Source organism: Toxorhynchites rutilus, chromosome 2 (assembly GCF_029784135.1).
Source record: "Toxorhynchites rutilus septentrionalis strain SRP chromosome 2, ASM2978413v1, whole genome shotgun sequence".
NCBI classification, from domain to species: Eukaryota; Metazoa; Arthropoda; class Insecta; order Diptera; family Culicidae; genus Toxorhynchites; species Toxorhynchites rutilus.
The window spans coordinates 175267351-175290268 of record NC_073745.1 but is presented as its reverse complement, the minus strand read 5'-3'; the positions used below and the strand labels follow the sequence as shown (position 1 = coordinate 175290268).

The window sequence follows — 22918 nt, the reverse complement described above, 5'->3', positions numbered from 1 at the left end:
GTTTCCACTCAGAAGATCGTGGAGACAGCTAGCTGAGTCTGAGAATATTGTGGTAGGAAGAAACTCATGGGTGCATTCTTGGGTAGCTATTAAAAGGGCGAAAGCTTCCGCACTGAAGATGGAGCATTGCGGTGGAAGAGAAAAGCTACCAGTGTATCTACTCTCAAAGATTCCACATCCAACTCCATCGGCACTGACTGAACCATCTGTGTATACCTGGTGGTTGATTTGAAAATTGGATGCAACGAGGTTATTGAAGCAGGCTTTGACTTTTGGAGAAGGGTCTCCCGCTCGAACTGTCTTGAGAAGTTCAAGGTTAATGTTCGGCGGTTTGACGTTCCAATTTCTTCCCGTCGCAGATGAACGTTCACATATATCGGGAAGATCTTTGTTCGTGAGATTTTTGAACCATGTTTTAGCTCTATGTATTAATGGGACATTGTGGTCGCTTTCGGGGAGTGACAAGTGACGGATGGCTTTATTGGTGATGGCTTTTGTTACCAGGTGGGTGAAGGGAAGTTGCCCACTTTCTGCCATTACAGCAAGAGTGGGACTGGTGGGAAAAGCGCCAATTGCGAGCCTAATTGCTTTATTGTAAATTGGTTGAATGGTGTTTAACACCCTGTCCCCTCCACGGCTGAAGGTGCCTATTCCGTAAAGGATTTGTGGGACCAACCAAACATTTACAACATTTAGCAACGTCTTTCTATGACCAGAGGCTAGGTTGCCTGCGATAGACTTGATGATGTTCAATTTCTTTCTGGTGGCTATTTTGGTCTTTTGGGAATGTGATAGGAAGTTGAGTTTCTTGTCGAAAGTCACCCCTAGTATTTTCAATGTCCTCATTGTAGGGATTGGGATTTTGTTGAGCTGAAGATAGGTTCTCCTTCTGAGAGCTTTTCCGATATGTATGTGTTTGGATTTCTCCGGGGAAATTTTAAAACCTGTTTTTAGAGCCCAGTTTTGGATGGAGTCTAAGGTTTTTTGAAGCCTCTTTCTCTGAATTAAGCCGAAGCAGCTCGTAGAGATAAGAGTGATGTCATCTGCATAGACTATGACCTTTATATGGTCCGGGATAATCTCGAATAGAGATTGCATGGCAATGTTGAAGAGGGTTGGTGAAAGTGCTGAGCCTTGTGGGAAGCCGTTTTCTGGGATTTTTAGAGAAGATTGGTGGTTGTTAATAACGGTTTTGAAAGACCGGTTTTCTAGAAAACTTTTAACGAAGAGACCTAATCTCCCACGAATCCCCCAGTCGAAAAGGCTTTTCAGCACTGGGTACCTCCATGCCCGATCGAAGGCCTTGGATAAATCCAGGGAAACAATATCAATGTGGTGTAATTTTTCAGTTGCGTCGTCTAGGATTTTTTCGATTGCTACAAGGCAATCTTCTGTACCTTTTCCCGCACGGAAGGCGAATTGTCTGGGATCAATCAGCTTATTTGACTCTAGAAAAGTCGTTAAGCGTCGATTGACCATTTTTTCCAAGACTTTCCCAACACAACTTAGGAGAGTGATGGGGCGGAAATTGTCAAGAAGATGGTTGTTCATGTCTGGTTTCGGGATACAGATCATTAAACCCTCTTTCCAGCAACTGGGGAGGGTTCCACTGTCCCAGACTTTGTTGAGGAGCTTCAGAAGTGCTTTTTTCCCGAGATGGGGTAGATTCTTAAGCATAGGGTAGCTAATGTCATCAGGTCCTGTGGATCCTTGTTTGACTTTGTTCAGTACCCAATCGAGCTCTTTGAGGGAGAGGTTTTTGTTGAAGTCAAATTCCACATCGGTATGAAAATCGATGGGAATTCTTTCGCATTCCGTTTTGTGGGTTAGAAAGGTTTGGTCGTAGTTTTGATTGGAGGAGGCGGAAGCAAAGAAATCTCCAAACGCCTCGGCGATGATTTTCCGGTCATTGGTGTATTGACCGTTAATTAGAAGATTATATTCTTTGCTTCTTTTTTTTCCATGAAGCCTGCCAATCTTACTCCATAAATCCTTTGTTGACGCGTTGGGATTAATTTCGCTGACGAATTTAACCCAACTGTTGTGCTTGGCTGTGTTGATAGCAGTCTTAGCTTCTTTGCGAGCCCTTTGGAACTCTGCAAGCAGAGTGGGTCTCAGTGGGCTGTCCGGATGGGCCTTTCTTAATTTGCGTAGGGCCTTACGTCGACCTTTGATCGCTGCCTTCAGCTCAGGCGACCACCATGGGACACATTTCCTGCCAGGGATGCCACTGGTTCTGGGGATGTGCACCATTGCAACTTCTAGGACAACTTTGGAGAATTCCTTGGCTGTCCAATCTCGTTTAGCGGAGAGGCGGTTTTCAATGTCAAACTGATAGCCAGCCCAGTCAGCGTATTCAAATTTCCATCTTGGCCTTGTTGAAAACTCTGGAGAAGTTTGGCCGAAGGAAGTGAAGATTGGAAAATGATCGCTTCCGCAAGTATCATCGTGGATGTTCCAAGAAAGTTTTGAAGATAGTTTGTCTGATACTATAGTGAGATCGATGGCTGAAGTAGTACCAGAATAATGGATTCTGGTGTGTTGGCCGTTGTTAAGAAGGAGAAGAGAATGGTCGGATATGAAATCCTCAATGATGGATCCTTTTCGATCGAGGTATGCACCTCCCCAGGCGTATGAGTGGGCGTTGAAATCACCCATAAGCATGATTGGGGCGGGAAGTTGGGCGAACAGATGGTCCAGTTGGCCGCGTAGAGTGTTCGGATCGGAATCATTAGTGATGTAGATGCTAACGACGGTGATTGGAAAGGGGTGTTTAATGCGCACTACCACTGCCTGAAGATCAGTGGTAATGGGAAGAAGATCATGTGGAGTGCCATCTTTGATTGCGATTGCAACTCCGTTTTTTGAGGGGTTGGGACCCTCTTTGAAATATGTGATATATTTTGAGATGAAGTGTTTATCGAAGTTGTTTGGAGTCATAGTTTCTTGAAGGGCTATGACTGTGGGATTAGAGTTTGAAATAAGCATTTTCAGTTCTAGAATATTTCGTCGGATACTTCTGATGTTCCATTGTATCCCGAATTTCTGTGTTGGAGTGAATGTGTTGGTGTTTTTAACTCTAATTCCTAAGTCTTAATTGTGTGTATGTTTGAACTATTCAAAGAGAGTTAGTTCGATGGTCCTTTACCCTTGGAAAGAGAAGCTTTCTTTGAGGTATTGGTGTTGTTTTTGTTTGGTGTAGAAGTCTTTGGAGTGTTTGTTGTGTTTGTGTTGTTTTTTGTTGAATGTGCGTTGCTGTTGTTGTTATTGTTGTTTTTTGTTTGATGTGTGTTGTTGTTTTCTGTTGGTGTTGTGTTGTTATTTGTTGGTGGTGTAGTTCTTTGTTCATTCTTAGTTCTTTTCTTGTCCTTGTTTGTTTGGATTTCATCTTCGGATTTTTGATCTGAATCTGAAGATGATCCTTTCGCCATTTTTCTTTTATTTTTATTTTTGTTTGGAACATCAGAAGTGTCCATTGAAATGACTGATTCGTTTTCAGATTCCGTTGTTGAGCTGTCGGTTGTCGACTCTGTCATGGAAGTATCGATTGTAGTGTCAATTGGGGGAGTGCTTTCGCGGCTAGAAGAGGCCGAAGCGGCCGAGGCGCAGTTACATTTGCAGTTGCAGCTGGGTGTTGGCTTTTGCAAGTTGGAGAGTCTGTCTTGCAGAACACTTGCAAAAGTTGGTCCATTATTTTGACCGTTGTGTTTTTCTTTCGCCTCTTTGTAGGAGATACCATAATCGATTCTGATTTTTGTGATGTTGTTCTCGGTTTGCCATACGGGGCATTTCCTATTCGAAGAGGAATGGTCCCCTTGGCAATTCAAGCAAAATGCTGAAGCGTTGCAGGTTTTAATTCCATCCTTTTGTTCTGGATGTTCCTGTCCACAATTTCGGCAAAGCGGGTTCTCGCGTTTGCATCGTTTGCTAGTATATCCAAATTTGTAACACTTAAAGCATTGCATTGGGTTGGGGTAGAAATTTCTAGTCCCAGCCCGAATAAATCCAAAATTAATGAAATCGGGAACAACAGTTCCACGAATCGTCAAAATAAGTGTGGCAGTTGGTACAACAATATTGTTCTCCTTTCTGGTGATGCGCTTGACATCGATCACACCTTGATCGGAAAGCTCTGTCACCAGTTCGGATTCTTTGATGTCCATGACATCACGACAAGTAACAACACATTTGCGTTGGTTAAGGGTTGGGTGGTAAATCACTTCAATAGGGGTTTCATCAATTAATTTGTTGATTAAGAGGAGCTTACCAATGATATCTTCGTCCTTGGCCGTAAGGATATATTGCGTCCTCTTCTTGTCGTCTCGTTGCGGTCGCGCTGTGTAGTACTTCTTTCCTACAGCGTTGGCGATCGTCTTACTCACGACGAACGGGTTAGTCGGAATCACGTTCTCTCCTGTGGCACGTAGTAACAGGATCTGTAGGTTGCCGTTCAGTGGATCGGCCCATCTTGGAGCAGTACGTTGGGTAGGTTTACCCTCGTACAAATTTGTAGCCCGGCCTCCCGGAGGCCCGGAGCTACTTGAAGCCATGCTTCTGCTTGACTATACCTAGGTTATAGTCAGCAGGTACGGATATAAAACCACTAAAATTCCTTATGGGGGATATTCACTAAGGGGTATTTTCCCAGAAAATCACACTTTGTTCCGATAAAGCACTTTGAAAAGCCACCAACAGGTGCAGAAAATTTCAAATTACACTTAATCTAATAATTGCTTCAGTCACTTCACTGTTTGTATGCGTGTTTTTTTTTTTTTTCTTTTTAGATTTTATTTAATAATTAAGATTCACTATTAGCACTACAGAAAAAAACTGGCAACACTGCCCGAAAGAAAAAAGGGGGCGTGGCGTCAGTGACGCCGAAAAAGCGCGCGCTTTTTCCGGCGAACCGGTGAGCACCGCCACCGCAGTGAACGTTTGTTGATATCCTCTTCTGCTATCCTCGGGTTGCGATGCTGAAAATCAATTTGTATTTAGGACTAATCAAGCCTTCAGAAAGGCTGCTCTAAGCATTTGATTAGTTGTGCGAGAAAACTCCTATTTTTCCGTACTCTTTTACAAGGGCGCTAAAAACACGACCGAATCGGTTGAATGTCAGTAGCACCTTGATGTATTTTTTTGCCATCGCTCCCTTTTAACGCTCATTCGTTCGTCTCGTTTGATTCGCCCCTCTGGCTGAGTCTGCCGATTTGTCTCTATCCTGTGAGTGTGTACCGCTAGAGTATAAAACACGCGGACCACAAAAAAAATATCTTATTTTCTTTCAAACCGTAAACCCGTGTGGTTGTACGGTATCGGCATCGTGGATGTTACAAAGGAGGACAAGTTAAGGGAAAGGCAAAGTCTCACTCGAACCGTACAGGTCTCCAGTTCCCTGTTGGTCGCATTCAATGATTGCTCCGCAAGGGTAACTAGGCCGAACGTATTGGTGCCGGAGCACCAGTATACCTAACAGCGATTATAGAGTTTCGGCCGTCGGAGTGCTCGAGTTGGCTTGCAAAGCTGCTTACGACAATCAGAAAACCCGCATCAAGAACAGAGCAGCTTCGGTTCGGCGCTCATCAAGGCAACAATCAGTGAGTGACAAAGTGTTTCTCCGGCACGTCGCATTAAATGTAATTTACTGAACAACATGTCACAAGCTGGATGGGAAGAAATTTTCCAACTGTGAAAGCTGTGGCGAGTGGCAAACGCAATAGCTAAACAGGAAGGTTTAACCGAACAAGATGGGAATATCGAGTGATAACAAAAACACAACACCAAAGGTTCTTTTCAGAACCATCAACATATTCATAAAGAGTAAACAGTAAACTAACCCATTTTTCAGGTAGATAGGTAGGTATTCACGTAGGAGAAGAAAATAAAACAATATATTTAAAATATATATTTAACAAAAGCTGTCCCCTTTGTATAGTCCTACGTCACTTCGGTTATGTCCCCGACATTACCCACCCGTCTTTTTTACAGTAATGCTTTTGAATCCGGACACTTTGCATTACATTCAATATCATACCACAGCCATAACATTTTATTCATGTTGAATTTATGCGATTAATAGTTGCTAATATAGTTACTGATAGTTTCTTGATAGTTACTAATCAATCGCATTAATTCAACATGCAGAAAATGATGTGGCTGCGGTATAATATTAAATGTAACGCAAAGTGTCCGGATTTAAATACATTACTGTATACTTACTTCGATGTTATTCGTTTCTCTCTCAGGGTAAACAACGAATATAATAAGGGTGGGGTTTAGATTCTATACTTTTATGGTTTATAAAATGACGCTTCCTTTGCTTTCGTTCATTTCTTACTCTACTCTCGCACCGTGAGAACTCGTTTGTTTGGGACCAAGCAGATAGCTAGTTAGTCTTTAAGTGGTAAGGCACACGAAAGCAGCTCGGATAAGCGCACCAGCCGCAGGATAGGTGAAGAAGCCACATCGCTATCGACCGGGAACTTTGCGTGAAATTCATCGCTATCGGAAGTCGACCGAATTGCTGATCCGCAAGCTACCTTTGCAGCTTTTGGATCGTGGAATTGCTCAGGACTTCAAAACCGACTTGCGTTTCCAAAGTTCCGCGGTTATGACGCTGCAGGAGGCTTATTCGAAGATACCAATTTGTGTGCTATCCACGCAAAACGCGTCACATCATGCCCAAGGACATTCAGCTGGCCCATCGAATCCAAGGAGAGGGTGCTATATTAGCTTAGCATATAATCAACGGCCCTTTTCAGGGCTCCAAATTTGATGGATTAGAGTTTAGAAAAGTTTTTTGCAGGCCAAACTGAAACGAGAATTTTCGTTTGGATGCCATACAGCATCGAGAAAATTCCGGAAAGATCTAATCGTTGCTGAAAAATAATCTGCCAGTTCCCTGGGAATTGAAGAATACATCCATGCGAAAGAGTTTATTTTAATGTTTTCTAATTATATGGCGAACACAGCGACCAAATACATTTGATTTCGTAATTTTTCAATCAAGTGTAATTAGCTGGAAAGCTTCTGAAGATTATTCTTTCCCATCAGTAGGATATTTTCGTATCCAATATTGGATGTATAACATGAAAAACGGAAAATGTTTCGTATCGCGAAAATTATATAATTTTCAATCGATTATTGCTCAGTCGCCGAAATTTTCATACTCAGAGAGTTCATTCTCCTCTAGTTTGCCTTCCAAATTGCCATCGTAAACCACACCTTCTCTCGATTCAATCATGCACGAAAAGCATACTGAAATGATATTCTGGTGGTGAAACCGATTCATTTTTCGTGAGGCGTCGTGCACAAATTACGTAACGCGATAAGGGGGGAGGGGGTAGATGTTGCGTTACTTTCTGTTTATTAGAGATAGGAAATTGCGTTACGAAATGGGGGGGGAGAGGTGGTTCAAAATTCGGATTTTTAGCGTTACGTAATTTGTGCACGACGCCTGAGGACATCGACAAGACAACATCGTTACTGAACGAGCTGAACGGCGAGGGATCGAGGAATTCATTACCTGGCCTGACCTGACCTGAAATGCAATCAGTTTGTTTTAACTGTGAGGGAGCGCAGAAAAGCCGATCGATCAGAAGGAGAAGAGAAGGTGACCAAGAGAGTATCAGCATCGAAATACGGTTCCTCGGGAAGACATAGAAGCAGCCGCCACACACACACACATACACGCGCGCAACTCTTTTCGTTTGCTGGTTATCGAGAGGAAACCTGGAAAGAAATGATCGTTGCTGAAAAATAATCTGCCAGTTCCCCTTGGAATTGAAAATTACATTCAAGCGAGTTTATTTTAATGTTTTCTATCCATATAATACTGCGACCACGTACATTTGGTTTTGTGATTTGTCAATCAAGTGCAGTTAGCAGGAAAGCTTCTGAAGATTATTCTTCAGAACAAGGTTTTTTGTATCCAATCCAATATAAAACCTTGAGTCTCCATCGTAACACTCTCGTTTTTGAAGTCACCCAAATATTTATTTATTCATTCATTCAGGATGGATTTAGATTCAACTTCAAACAAATGATCTCTAAATCAACGATAGTCCTACGTCACCCTTGCGGTTATACCACAGATATAACCCACTTCCTGTTGACGTAGGACTACGTCTAACCGGAAGATATAGGGGGTGAAATGGAAATCTAGGCACTGAACAAGTAGGAAAAAATGCAAGATTTGGAACGCTTATAACTCGAGCATTTCTCAATAGATCGCAAAGGTTTTTGCAACAATTGATAGGAAATATATCTACGCATCTATCATAACGAATAACATTTCATTTTTCTGGAGATAAATAATTGAATAATTGTGAAATATCAAGCATTGTCAAAATACACTATGTGCCCATTTTTGATTGGTCCATTTTGTGCTCCTCAAATCGTACCGACCAAAACGGGCAACCAGAGCAGCAGCAAAATAGAATGAAGCACGATTGGAAAGGAAGAAGAAAAAAGACGGGCGGGTAATGTCGGGGACATAACCGGAGTGACGTAGGACTATACAAAGGGGACAGCTTTTGTTAAATATATATTTTAAATATATTGTTTTATTTTCTTCTTCTACGTGAATACCTACCTATCTACCTGAAAAATGGATTAGTTTACTGTTTACTCTTTATGAATATGTTGATGGTTCTGAAAAGAACCTTTGGTGTTGTGTTTTTGTTATCACTCGATATTCCCATCTTGTTCGGTTAAACCTTCCTGTTTAGCTATTGCGTTTGCCACTCGCCACAGCTTTCACAGTTGGAAAATTTCTTGCTATCCAGCTTGTGACATGTTGTTCAGTAAATTACATTTAATGCGACGTGCCGGAGAAACACTTTGCCACTCACTGAAACTAATTGTTGCCTTGATGAGCGCCGAATCGAAGCTACTCTGTTCTTTATGCGGGTTTTCTGATTGTCGTGAGCAGCTTTGCAAGCCAACTCGAGCACTCCGACGGCCGAAACTCTATAATCGCTGTTAGGTATACTGGTGCTCCGGCACCAATCCGTTCAGCCTAGTTACCCTTGCGGAGCAATCAGTGAATGCGACCAACAGGGAACTGGAGACCTGCACGGTTCGAGTGAGACTTTGCCTTTCGCTTAACTTGTCCTCCTTTGTTACGTCCACGATGCCGATGCCGTACAACCACACGGGTTTACGGTTTGAAAGAAAATAAGATATTTATTTGGGGTCCGCGTGTTTTATACTCTAGCGGTACACACTCACAGGATAGAGACAAATCGGCAGACTCAGCCAGAGGGGCGAGTCCAACGAGACGAACGAATGAGCGTTAAAAGGGAGCGATGGCAAAAAATACATTCATAGAGGCGAATGAACTGAAAAGTTTAAACCCTCTTAAAGCCAAAAAGAAGAAGTAGAAGAAAATACATTCATTACGATTTGTTCGCTCGTTGGATTCACATGCAGGCTAAAAAGGGTCCTTTTCAGGATCACAAAATTATCTTCAATCTAAAAAGTTTATTGTTTTGTTATCACTCGATATCCCCATCTTGTTCGGCTAAACCTTTCTGTTTAGCGATTGCATTTGCCACTCGCCACAGCTTTCACAGTTGGAAAATTTCTTCCCATCCAGCTTGTGACATATTTTACAGTAAATTACATTCAATGGCACGTCGCATTACCACCACTCAGTATCGGATTGGAGGTAATTTTAACCTGTAATTGAACATTTGCGATGACAGTGGTACAGTGTCAACTTTCAATGTGGGGTCATAATTTGGACCCCGAACTCTATGTTTACAAAAGTGTCCAACTAAATATGTCGCATTACATGTCCGTCCAATTAGTTAAATGTCGAGATAAGTGTAAATTACTGTACTTTCAATCTAGAAGCAATTTAAGAATTGGTGAAAATCAATAAGCTCAGAACAACTGCCAAATTCACATACTCATCATATCCTGGCAAACAAATTATGAAAAAATCAATTTGTGTTTTATTATTATTTTGGATATTGTTTTAGAAAGCATTGAACTGTATTTCCTAAACTCTTTTTTGGAAGGTTTAATGGCCCTGAAAAGCGCCTTGTTTTATGGAATGGTTCCAATTTAGAAAACTTAGTACTCGTGGTTTTGAAAAAAACCATTTCGAACGCCCTCGATGCCGCCTTGTTCTGGATTTGCCACCAAAGCAGTTTGTATAAAGAACAAACTTTTTTCTTCTGTTACCTGATGCCGTTTTGCGATTGCGTTTGCCACTCGCCACTCGCTGCGACTGCCTGTTGTCTTGATGTCCACCGAACCGAATGTGGTCTGTTCCGAATGCGGGTTTTCTTATTGTCGCGAGCAGCTTTGCCAGCTAACTCGATCACTTCGGCGGCCGAAACTATATAACGCCGGCTAGGTGGACTGCTGCACTGGTACTAACGTGCTCGGCCTAGCCACCCTTGCGGGGAACTCCAGATCAACACGGTTCGAGCGGGATTTTGCCTTTCCCTTCACTTTTCCTCCTTTACCATGTCCAGACATGGCTGCTTGGATTGGTTTGTTGATGTGTTGTGATGCGAACCGATGTGGTGTACGGTTTGAATGAGAATGATCGTTACGGCAGCGGAGCGGGGATTTTTAAGCTGACTGGCTGGCTCGAGAATTACGCATGTGTGAGACTGCGACCAATGTTTCGTTCATTTTTTTCTTCTTCCTTTCCAATCGTGCTTCATTCTATTTTGCTGCTGCTCTGGTTGCCCGTTTTGGTCGGTACGATTTGAGGAGCACAAAATGGACCAATCAAAAATGGGCACATAGTGTATTTTGACAATGCTTGATATTTCACAATTATTCAATTATTTATCTCCAGAAAAATGAAATGTTATTCGTTATGATAGATGCGTAGATATATTTCCTATCAATTGTTGCAAAAACCTTTGCGATCTATTGAGAAATGCTCGAGTTATAAGCGTTCCAAATCTTGCATTTTTTCTTACTTGTTCAGTGCCTAGATTTCCATTTCACCCCCTATATCTTCCGGTTAGACGTAGTCCTACGTCAAAAAATGAACGAAACATTGGTCGCAGTCTCACACATGCGTAATTCTCGAGCCAGCCAGTCAGCTTAAAAATCCCCGCTCCGCTGCCGTAACGATCATTCTCATTCAAACCGTACACCACATCGGTTCGCATCACAACACATCAACAAACCAATCCAAGCAGCCATGTCTGGACATGGTAAAGGAGGAAAAGTGAAGGGAAAGGCAAAATCCCGCTCGAACCGTGTTGATCTGGAGTTCCCCGCAAGGGTGGCTAGGCCGAGCACGTTAGTACCAGTGCAGCAGTCCACCTAGCCGGCGTTATATAGTTTCGGCCGCCGAAGTGATCGAGTTAGCTGGCAAAGCTGCTCGCGACAATAAGAAAACCCGCATTCGGAACAGACCACATTCGGTTCGGTGGACATCAAGACAACAGGCAGTTGCAGCGAGTGGCGAGTGGCAAACGCAATCGCAAAACGGCATCAGGTAACAGAAGAAAAAAGTTTGTTCTTTATACAAACTGCTTTGGTGGCAAATCCAGAACAAGGCGGCATCGAGGGCGTTCGAAATGGTTTTTTTCAAAACCACGAGTACTAAGTTTTCTAAATTGGAACCATTCCATAAAACAAGGCGCTTTTCAGGGCCATTAAACCTTCCAAAAAAGAGTTTAGGAAATACAGTTCAATGCTTTCTAAAACAATATCCAAAATAATAATAAAACACAAATTGATTTTTTCATAATTTGTTTGCCAGGATATGATGAGTATGTGAATTTGGCAGTTGTTCTGAGCTTATTGATTTTCACCAATTCTTAAATTGCTTCTAGATTGAAAGTACAGTAATTTACACTTATCTCGACATTTAACTAATTGGACGGACATGTAATGCGACATATTTAGTTGGACACTTTTGTAAACATAGAGTTCGGGGTCCAAATTATGACCCCACATTGAAAGTTGACACTGTACCACTGTCATCGCAAATGTTCAATTACAGGTTAAAATTACCTCCAATCCGATACTGAGTGGTGGTAATGCGACGTGCCATTGAATGTAATTTACTGTAAAATATGTCACAAGCTGGATGGGAAGAAATTTTCCAACTGTGAAAGCTGTGGCGAGTGGCAAATGCAATCGCTAAACAGAAAGGTTTAGCCGAACAAGATGGGGATATCGAGTGATAACAAAACAATAAACTTTTTAGATTGAAGATAATTTTGTGATCCTGAAAAGGACCCTTTTTAGCCTGCATGTGAATCCAACGAGCGAACAAATCGTAATGAATGTATTTTCTTCTACTTCTTCTTTTTGGCTTTAAGAGGGTTTAAACTTTTCAGTTCATTCGCCTCTATGAATGTATTTTTTGCCATCGCTCCCTTTTAACGCTCATTCGTTCGTCTCGTTGGACTCGCCCCTCTGGCTGAGTCTGCCGATTTGTCTCTATCCTGTGAGTGTGTACCGCTAGAGTATAAAACACGCGGACCCCAAAAAAATATCTTATTTTCTTTCAAACCGTAAACCCGTGTGGTTGTACGGCATCGGCATCGTGGACGTAACAAAGGAGGACAAGTTAAGCGAAAGGCAAAGTCTCACTCGAACCGTGCAGGTCTCCAGTTCCCTGTTGGTCGCATTCACTGATTGTTCCGCAAGGGTAACTAGGCTGAACGGATTGGTGCCGGAGCACCAGTATACCTAACAGCGATTATAGAGTTTCGGCCGTCGGAGTGCTCGAGTTGGCTTGCAAAGCTGCTCACGACAATCAGAAAACCCGCATAAAGAACAGAGTAGCTTCGGCACGTCGTGAGTGGCAAAGTGTTTCTCCGGCACGTCGCATTAAATGTAATTTACTGAACAACATGTCACAAGCTGGATAGCAAGAAGTTTTCCAACTGTGAAAGCTGTGGCGAGTGGCAAACGCAATAGCTAAACAGGAAGGTTTAACCGAACAAGATGGGAATATCGAGTTGTTTACACAAGATATAAGCGGAGAAGATTCAGAATAAGATAGGTGCAATAATAGTATTGATACGTGGGATATTAATAGGAAGATAGCTAGGTTATTCAAGTTGGGTTAGACCTCGGCTATCATAGCGACGGCGATAGCTAAATATCCCCGCCTGTGTATACCGTACCTGAACGTAAACGGAATGAGCGTAAATGAAAAATTGTAAAGCGCTATTTGAATCTCTCTCTTTACGCGCTCATTGATAAATAGCGCACGTGAGCGATGTTAGAGTTAGTAGTGCTAGAATTTCAGCCATTGGGAGCACTGGTCGGTCACCGAAAATCGGCCAACTTTAAATGTAATTTTTGTATAGTTTTAAGAATAGTAGAATAGAAGAAAGCATTGTTTAAGTAAAATAAACCTTTTGTGTGTCTGATAAAATTGTGTTGTGGTATTGTCACTTTACGTGAACCGATAAAATAGGGCCTCAACTGACCCCTATTCAAATTGAAAAGAAAGTGCAGTTACTGCAGTTTGTGGAAAAGGGTACTGTCACAGATTCGGTAACCCTTCATCGGAAAACCTTTTGGAAAGGCGTGAATAGTGGTTACAATTCGCAACATTGGTGCCGTGACCAGGATATTTATCCTCAAAGGGACAATTGGGCTATTCACGCCATTATTGGATCATTGAATAGAGGATACGCTATCATAGGAAATTTGAATAGCGATTTTGTATCCTGCCATTACAATTGCTGTATTCTGTATTCAATACTTCGCGCCATAGTTTAATCACTTTCGCTGATTCGGATTCTGGATTGGAATTATTTTTCATACAAGGCCTAGTTGACAGGCTCATACGGTGAGTACCTGTCCAACGTTTCTAAAAACGCTTTCTGTTCTACCGGGTCATCTATCTCTACTTTTCGGTGTTCTACGTTATTGGATGTGCTGATTATCTCGGTGGCCGATCACATTCGGCAAGTTTTTCTGGACGACAAGGTGGAATTGAATTTGAAGCAAATTAGGACCATAGGACATTCAATTCAAAAATTACATACGCAATACGGAGCTTCAATTGCAATTAAATTTATTCAAGGCCTGATTGACAGGCTCACAAGAAAAATAAATTCACAATTTTAACGCTGATATACATCGTATGGATTTCGACTGCTACGTTCCTCGGCTTCTCTCGCTGCTGAACAAATTCGGCTTCTGGATTCTGGTGGACAACTGCTGCTGACTGCAACTGCTGCAACTGCTGAAGGTAAAGAAAAAGAGGAACAAATTACATTCGGAAGAATAATTTTATTCAAGACCTGTTTGACAGGCTCACCAGGTGAGAATCTGTCCAAACATTTAAATTTTCTTCCGAAAGGTGCTTTTCTTGTGCGTTGTTTCTGTTGCAGAAAATTTTCCCACTTTCAACACACTCTCCAGCATCAGTCGTCATGGGAAAGAAACTAAAGCCCAAAATTTTCGTGAGGGACAGCATCGTGGATTTTCTTCTACGTACGGAGAAATACGCTGCTGACAACGCACAAGCCGATGAAAACGTCGTGAAGGGCCGCTTGGAGAAATTGGAAACCAAATGGGACGAATTCGAGGAGATTGAAAATGAAATCGAGGAGGCAGAGGAAGACGAAGAAAACATCGAGGCGCACCGGAGAGTTAGGGCTGACTTCGAAGAAAAATATTTCGAGGTAAGGGCAAGGTTGATGGCAAAATTACCACGGGTTTTAACACAAAACGAGCAACAAAACTACGCTTTACCACCTACTAACACACTACACGCCTCTGTACGACTGCCACAAATAAATCTCCCAGAATTCGACGGAAAATATGAGCACTGGCTTCCATTTCACGATACATTCAGGGCCCTAATTGATTCCTCTGCTGAGTTAACCAATATCCAGAAGTTCCATTATCTGCGAGCTTCTTTGAAAGGTGATGCGTTGAAACTGGTTGATTCCTTTCCGATGAGCGATGCGAATTATAGGGTTGCATGGGATGGTTTGGTAGCTCGGTTCTCCAACGGTTATCTACTCAAGAAACGTCATCTGAACGCGCTGCTAGAATATCCGAAGATGAAGAAGGAGTCGGCTTCAGGTATCCACGACATCATCGATTGCTTCGAGAGAAACACCAAAATATTGGATCAACTGGGTGAAAAAACAGCCGGATGGGGTGCAATGCTGACTCACATCATGATCTCAAAGCTGGATGATTCGACGCAGAAGCATTGGGAGGAACAAGCAACACATCACGAAGATCCTGGTTTCCCTTTGCTTGTGGAGTTCCTGAAAAAACAAACACGGGTACTTGATGCAGTGTCGGTAGATCAACACATTTCTGGTTCAGTTAGTCCACCTAGCGCTATTAAAGCACGTTCAATGAAGGTTTCAGTCAACTCGGCGACTGAATATACGGGTCCAAGCTGTGCATCGTGCGGTCAACAACATGCCATCGTACGGTGTCCGACATTTGGAAAATTTACTCTAGACAAACGGTTGAAGTTTACCAATTCGAAGCGTCTCTGTAGCAACTGTCTGGGACGCAATCATATGGCAAGAGACTGTTCTTCAAAGTTCCGTTGTAAAACGTGTGATAAGAAACATCACACCCTTCTACACCCTGGTTTCCCTGGTTCTGGTTCGACGGCCACTAGCGCAGCGGTTGTCGATAAAACTCCTACTCCGTCTACATCTGGTGATTCATCGAGTTCTGGTGGTTTGGTTTCTAGCTCGGTGGTATCAATTTCTTCTAATCTGGCAAAGGAGTCCATGGAGTCTCACGTCTTTCTACTGACGGCTTTGGTAAAGGTGAATGACAGTTTTGGAAGGTCGCATCTAGCACGGGCGTTGCTGGATTCCGGATCGCAGGCCAATCTGATGTCCAAACGATTGTGCCTCTTATTAAATCTCTCTCTTCGTAACAAAACTTTGGAAATATGCGGTATTGGACAGACACGGCAGCAAACAGCATATGAAGTTTCCGCTGAAATAACATCGAGAGTCAATGAATATTGTGCACTATTGGAATTTGTGGTCTTAGACCAAATAACTGAAACTCATCTAAATACTTCACATGATGCTTCACGTTGGAAACCTCCACAATGGATGAAGCTAGCTGACCCTGATTTCCACAGATCTGGTCCGATCGATATAGTCCTTGGCTCGCAGCATTTCTATGATTTTCATCTGCTTAATGGTGGCCGGATGCAGTTCCGAAAATTTGGTCCAAACCTTCCAATCTTCGTCAACACTGTTTTTGGATGGGTGGCTGCAGGTGAAGCTCTGGGAAGAAATTCCATTGCAAAAATTAGCTGCAATGTGATGACAGCTGAAAAACTGGAAAAATCAATCGAAAAATTTTGGATTATAGAAGAAATACCTAAAAGCACTCCTCGTTCGCAAGAAGAGGAAGATTGCGAGCTTCATTTTCGGAATACTGTAACCCGAGATGAAACTGGTCGTTACATTGTACGCTATCCGAAGAGAATCAACTATAACGAGCTGATAGGAGAGTCCAAAACCGCAGCACTGCGAAGGTTCCAGCAGCTTGAAAGGCGTTTGGTACATGATTCTAGCCTACGGAAACATTATGATGATTTTATGCAAGAATACCTTGACCTTGGACACATGCGATCGATCCACAACGTTCAAGAAATGCCGAAATTGGAGCAACATGTTTGCTATCTTCCACATCATCCTGTGTTCAAAGAAGCAAGTACAACAACCAAGGTACGAGTCGTTTTCGATGGTTCTGCAAAGACATCAACCAGTCATTCGTTGAACGAAGCTTTGTTGACTGGACCAGTCATTCAAGACGAGCTGTTGGATTTGATGCTCCGGTTTCGAAAACATCCGGTAGCATTGGTAGCAGATGTAGAGAAGATGTACCGGCAAATAAAAGTCCACTCTGGCGACACATCTTTACAACGGATCATATGGCGTTTCAATCCACACGAACCGATCAAGGTATATGAGCTGCAAACGGTTACATATGGGCTTTCTCCTTCTTCCTTTCTTGCAACGCGTGTACTCCAACAATTGGCTGATGATTGCGGGCACAACTATCCTCTCGCCGTCACTGCACTGAAGGAGGATTTTTATATGGACGACTTCTTGTCAGGTGCGCAATCTACGGAAGAGGCAAAAGAGTTACGAAATCAAATACAATCCCTCCTACGGGAAGGTGGATTCCAACTGAGAAAATGGAACTCGAACAAACCAGAGGTACTAGCCGACCTACCACCAGCTAGCATAGAAAGTTCTCCAACGCTGCAATTCGAACCGGAACACAGGGTTAAAACCTTGGGTGTTGTTTGGGAAACAAAGCTGGATCAACTATGCATCGAAGTACGGGAAGCATCTAACCATAGTGTTTGGACTAAACGGAAGGTGTTCTCGGTCATCGCTCAACTGTATGATCCTCTTGGACTAGTATCACCGGTAATTTCTTGGGCAAAAATTCAAATGCAGCATCTCTGGTTGGCCTCTGTTGGCTGGGACGAGCCAATTCCTGACGAGCTTGATAGTCGATGGAGGGAATTCTGTGCGCAATTGCCACTTCTTCAACGCTTTTCGGTGTCCCGATACATTCTTGTGTCATCCTGGGTGAATGTCGAATTTCACGTTTTCTGCGACGCTTCTGAAGCTGGCTACGGTGCATGTATTTACACTAGATCAACCGGCAGGGATAGGACAAATACAACGAAGCTCACAGCCGCAAAATCACGAGTAGCGCCTCTGAAGCGGCTTAGCCTACCACGGCTGGAACTATGTGCTGCACTCTTGGGGGCCAAACTGTATGCAAGAGTATCGGCAGCGCTGAGGATGGAGGGAATTCCCTGCTGGTTTTGGACCGATTCCATGGTCACACTGCACTGGATACGTGCACCGCCAAACACATGGCAAACGTTCGTTGGCAATCGTACCGCTGAGATACAACAACTATCGCATGGACATAAATGGAACCATGTCAAGGGCGTCGACAATCCAGCTGATCATGTCTCACGCGGTTTACTCCCAGCACAGTTATTGGAAGACTCCATATGGCTGTCCGGTCCGGCATGGCTATCAAAACCACAAGATGAATGGCCTCAGGTCGCCAATTTAATCCTACCATCTGAAGACACATTAGAACGGCGAAAGGTGGTCAACATTGTTCAGCAAGCTCCTGATCCGTGTTTTCTTTTTACGTTGTATTCCTCATTCTGGCGGCTGGTCCGGATCACAGCGTACATCGTTCGATTCGCATCTAATTGTCGACAAAGGTCCCAACGGAATCAGCATCAATTGCTGACGGTGTCTGAGCTGAAAAAGGCGAAGGAGATTTTAGTAAAATGCGCGCAAACAGAACGATTTGGTGAGGAATTGAAGGCGCTGAAAAACAATAAACCAGTCCCATCGAACTCGTCTCTAAAACTTTTGCATCCATTCATTGACCAGGAAGGTATTCTTCGTGTTGGTGGCCGGCTCAGACAATCTCCCGAACGCTATCAAACCAAACACCCAATCATCCTCCCTAACAAGCACCCATTAACACTTCTCATCGCAACGCATTATCATAACAAAATACTACACTCTGGTCCTCGCATGACACTAGCCTCGATACGTCAAGAATTTTGGCCCATAGGTGGTAAAGCGCTCGTGAATTTTGTGTATCGCAACTGCATACAATGTTTCCGTCACAAACCTGTCCCTTCTAATCAACCTGTCGGCCAATTGCCCGAAGCTCGTGTTCGTCCAAGTCGACCTTTCACAATAACAGGCGTCGATTACTGCGGCCCCGTTTACATGAAACCAATTCATCGCCGGGCAGCTTCTCAAAAAGCATACATAGCGGTCTTCATTTGCTTCGCAACCAAAGCAATTCACCTAGAGTTGGTCTGCAATTTATCAACGGAAGCATTCATCGCTGCTTTGCGTCGTTTCGTAGCCCGTCGTGGACTACCAGCAGAAATCCATTCCGACAACGGAACAAACTTTCAAGGAGCAAGAAACACACTCACTGAACTGTACACTTTGTTAAAAAATGAGAAGCACAAGCAAGTAGTCGTCAATGAATGTAGCAATCAGGGCATAACATGGAAATTCATCCCACCCAGAGCGCCTAATTTTGGTGGCCTCTGGGAAGCAGCGGTCAAATCAACAAAAACGACACTCGTAAAAACAATCGGCAACGCAAAGCTATCCTATGAGGATTATGCCACACTGCTCACACAAGTTGAAGCCAACCTCAACACTCGTCCACTCACACCGCTCTCTGAGGATCCTAACGAGCTGGAAGCGCTAACACCGGGACACTTTCTAATTGGCCAGTCGTTGAGCACCATCCCTGATCCAGATTACACAAACACAAAAATGCATCGCTTGAAGCACTATCAGCAGCTGCAAAAGTTAATCCAAGACCACTGGATGCGATGGAAAAAGGAGTATCTCACCGAATTGAATCATCTCCGGAGGAAGCACCTGGACAAAATAAATGTGGCTCCAGGCCAAATGGTACTACTTCAGGAGGATAACAAACCATCAATCTCCTGGCCATTAGCAAGAATTCATCAAGTGCATCCAGGAGAAGATGGCGTCGTACGAGTTGTAACAGTTCGAACAGAATCTGGAATCTACAAAAGACCAATTTCTAAAGTATTTATACTTCCCTTCGACCGGAACTTGGCAGAGCATCAGCTGAATGGAGATTCCACATCTCAGAGCACCCACAACAAGTGAAAGACGTATGCATTAGGCTAAATTCATCACTTGTATATCACAATTCACTTCACATGTTTGTTTTTGTTTATAAATTTATCAGAACAAATTTAGGTGGCCGGCTATGTTTACACAAGATATAAGCGGAGAAGATTCAGAATAAGATAGGTGCAATAATAGTATTGATACGTGGGATATTAATAGGAAGATAGCTAGGTTATTCAAGTTGGGTTAGACCTCGGCTATCATAGCGACGGCGATAGCTGAATATCCCCGCCTGTGTATACCGTACCTGAACGTAAACGGAATGAGCGTAAATGAAAAATTGTAAAGCGCTATTTGAATCTCTCTCTTTACGCGCTCATTGATAAATAGCGCACGTGAGCGATGTTAGAGTTAGTAGTGCTAGAATTTCAGCCATTGGGAGCACTGGTCGGTCACCGAAAATCGGCCAACTTTAAATGTAATTTTTGTATAGTTTTAAGAATAGTAGAATAGAAGAAAGCATTGTTTAAGTAAAATAAACCTTTTGTGTGTCTGATAAAATTGTGTTGTGGTATTGTCACTTTACGTGAACCGATAAAATAGGGCCTCAACTGACCCCTATTCAAATTGAAAAGAAAGTGCAGTTACTGCAGTTTGTGGAAAAGGGTACTGTCACAGATTCGGTAACCCTTCATCGGAAAACCTTTTGGAAAGGCGTGAATAGTGGTTACAATTCGCAACACGAGTGATAACAAAAACACAACACCAAAGGTTCTTTTCAGAACCATCAACATATTCATAAAGAGTAAACAGTAAACTAATCCATTTTTCAGGTAGATAGGTAGGTATTCACGTAGGAGAAGAAAATAAAACAATATATTTAAAATATATATTTAACAAAAGCTGTCCCCTTTGTATAGTCCTACGTCACTCCGGTTATGTCCCCGACATTACCCACCCGTCTTTTTTTTGTCATAAGATTTGAATTTCCTAATATTAGGAAGTACATAAATGAGTGAATTTATCCGTTTCATAGGTAATTGAAATATGATTCAGACAAAAAAAAATGGGTGGGTTATATCTTTGATATAACCGCAAGGTTTACGTGGGACTACCTTAGCTTAGCAATCATTTGTTTGTATTGATTGAATTTTTGATTGAGTAAAACAATTTCCGAATTTAATTGAATTCAATAGCTTTGCTTTTTAAGTAAAGAGATTGAATAAATGCCATGTAATGTCATGCATGCATTGTGATAGATTATGTTCTTCGTTCCAAGTAAATTGAATGACAGTCCTTTTACGTTTGGTTTGATGCCTAGGACAAAATATGTGAATGGAAGAATTTTCAAACGATTATTTTATTTTACATTTCACTCTGAAGGTTGCATCTCTCAAGTGTACGTACTTCTTCGAACAGCGGATTTGCATGAATTGATGAACTTCTGGTACTCAGTTTCGATTTTGACATGTACGTCGAACGCATATTGTTTGATCGATAGGCGTTATCGCAGCAAATGGTTATCAATATTTTGCCTAATCATCAAATGGTATGCGTAGAAATTCAGTGAGCAGCAAATATGAATTTTGCTTGCTTTAAATTTGAAAGTTCATTCACCTCTAATGTCTGCACGATTTTCCCAGGTTCCTAAGTTTAGAAGACAGTGTAAAGGAAACATATTTTAGTCTGCACAAAGATAAGCGAGTACCAAAGTACGTATATTGGGTAAACACATTTCAATCGGAACAAAAATACCCCCGACTTGCATGAATTAGCAATGCCAATTTCCCAACGCTTCATTAATTAGAAGTCTGTGTCAGGGGAACACATTTCAGTTGGAAGAAAAATGCCTCCAACTTACGTTATTTGTAATGCCAATTTCCCACGCTCCTTGGATTTAAAGTCTGTGTTAGGGAAACACATTCCGGTCGGAACAAAAATACCCCTGACCTGCATGAATTTGCAATGCCAACTCCCCCAGACACCTTGATTCTGAAGTCTGTGTTGGGGAAACACATTTCAGTCGGAACAAAAATACCCCCGGCCTACATGAATTTGCAATGCCAATTTCCCCACGCTCCATGGATTTGAAGTCTGTGTTAGGGAAACATATTTCAGTCGGAACAAAAATACCCCGACTTTCATGTATTTGCAATGCCGATTTCCCCAAGGCTGCTTGGTTATGATGGCTGTGTTGGGGAAGCCGTAAATCGGTCCAATCAAAACGAGGCAGTTAGGGCGCTTAGATAACGCTTAACATTTTCCAGTTATTCAATTGTTTATCTAATGAAAAATAACATTTTATTAATTACGATAGACGCGTAGAAAAATTCCCTATCAATTGATGCAAACATCTTTCCGATCCAGTAAAAAATGTTCGAGTTATAAGCATTCGGAATCTTTCATTTTCTCCTGCATGTTCTGTGTTTAGGTTTTCATTTTACCCCCCATATACTCCGGTTAGACGTAGTCCCACGTCAACAAGGGGTCGATTATATCGGTGATATAAGCAAAGTTGATATAGAATTATCGTTGGCCTTGTTCGCGCAAACGAACGGATTTTGCAATAAGGCGAAATAATGCACTTCTCCCAATCTTCGCCCATATAAGCACGTATTAGAACATGCTATAACATGTAACATCCAACAACCTTACGTGAGCAGTATGAGAACAACGAAAACAACGAGAGACAACCAACACAACTACAGGAGCGATGCTAATTGGTGGGCGCAAATACTGCGCAATTGAAATACGAGCGCATAGATTGTGATGCAGTATTTTTCCTCATTCAAGTTTTAGATTCCATGAGTGATACATATCCCAAGTGAAATTTACAAAGCGAATAAAACCTAGTAGTGCTCATTTTTTAATAGTTCGATTTCCTAAATGAGCACAATCCCTGAAGAAACTATTTACCAAAGCGAAATTTATTCTGTTGGCACAACACCAACAGGCCTAGTAATCATTTGTTTGAAGTTGCAACTAAATCGGTCGATAGTTTTGTTCAGTTTGGGCAAGTGCAAACCGATCAAACTGTTGGGCGATAAAAAGCCTGCAGTCTGCAGGGGCTTCAAGGCCACTGTTCCTCGAATATCATCTGTGACAACCAACGGACAACCGTAACCCATTTCTTTCGTACAATCGATCCAGCACACAGTGATGAAATTGATGCCAAATTGCATGTGGCTGCATTCAGTTTGTCTAGAAAAAAAACATTGGCAAAATGAGGACACAAATTTCTTCGTTTCGAGAACAAGGATGTATCCATCGGCGCTTTTTAGGGCCACCAAACC

At 42.4% G+C, this 22918-nt stretch overlaps 1 protein-coding gene across 6 annotated transcripts in view; it reads left to right on the top strand.

Annotated features, from left to right (window-relative positions):
- Positions 1-22918, top strand: part of LOC129769992 (dipeptidyl peptidase 4) — a 311477-nt gene that overhangs the window by 91263 nt on the left and 197296 nt on the right. The gene's annotated exons all lie outside the window — the stretch shown is intronic.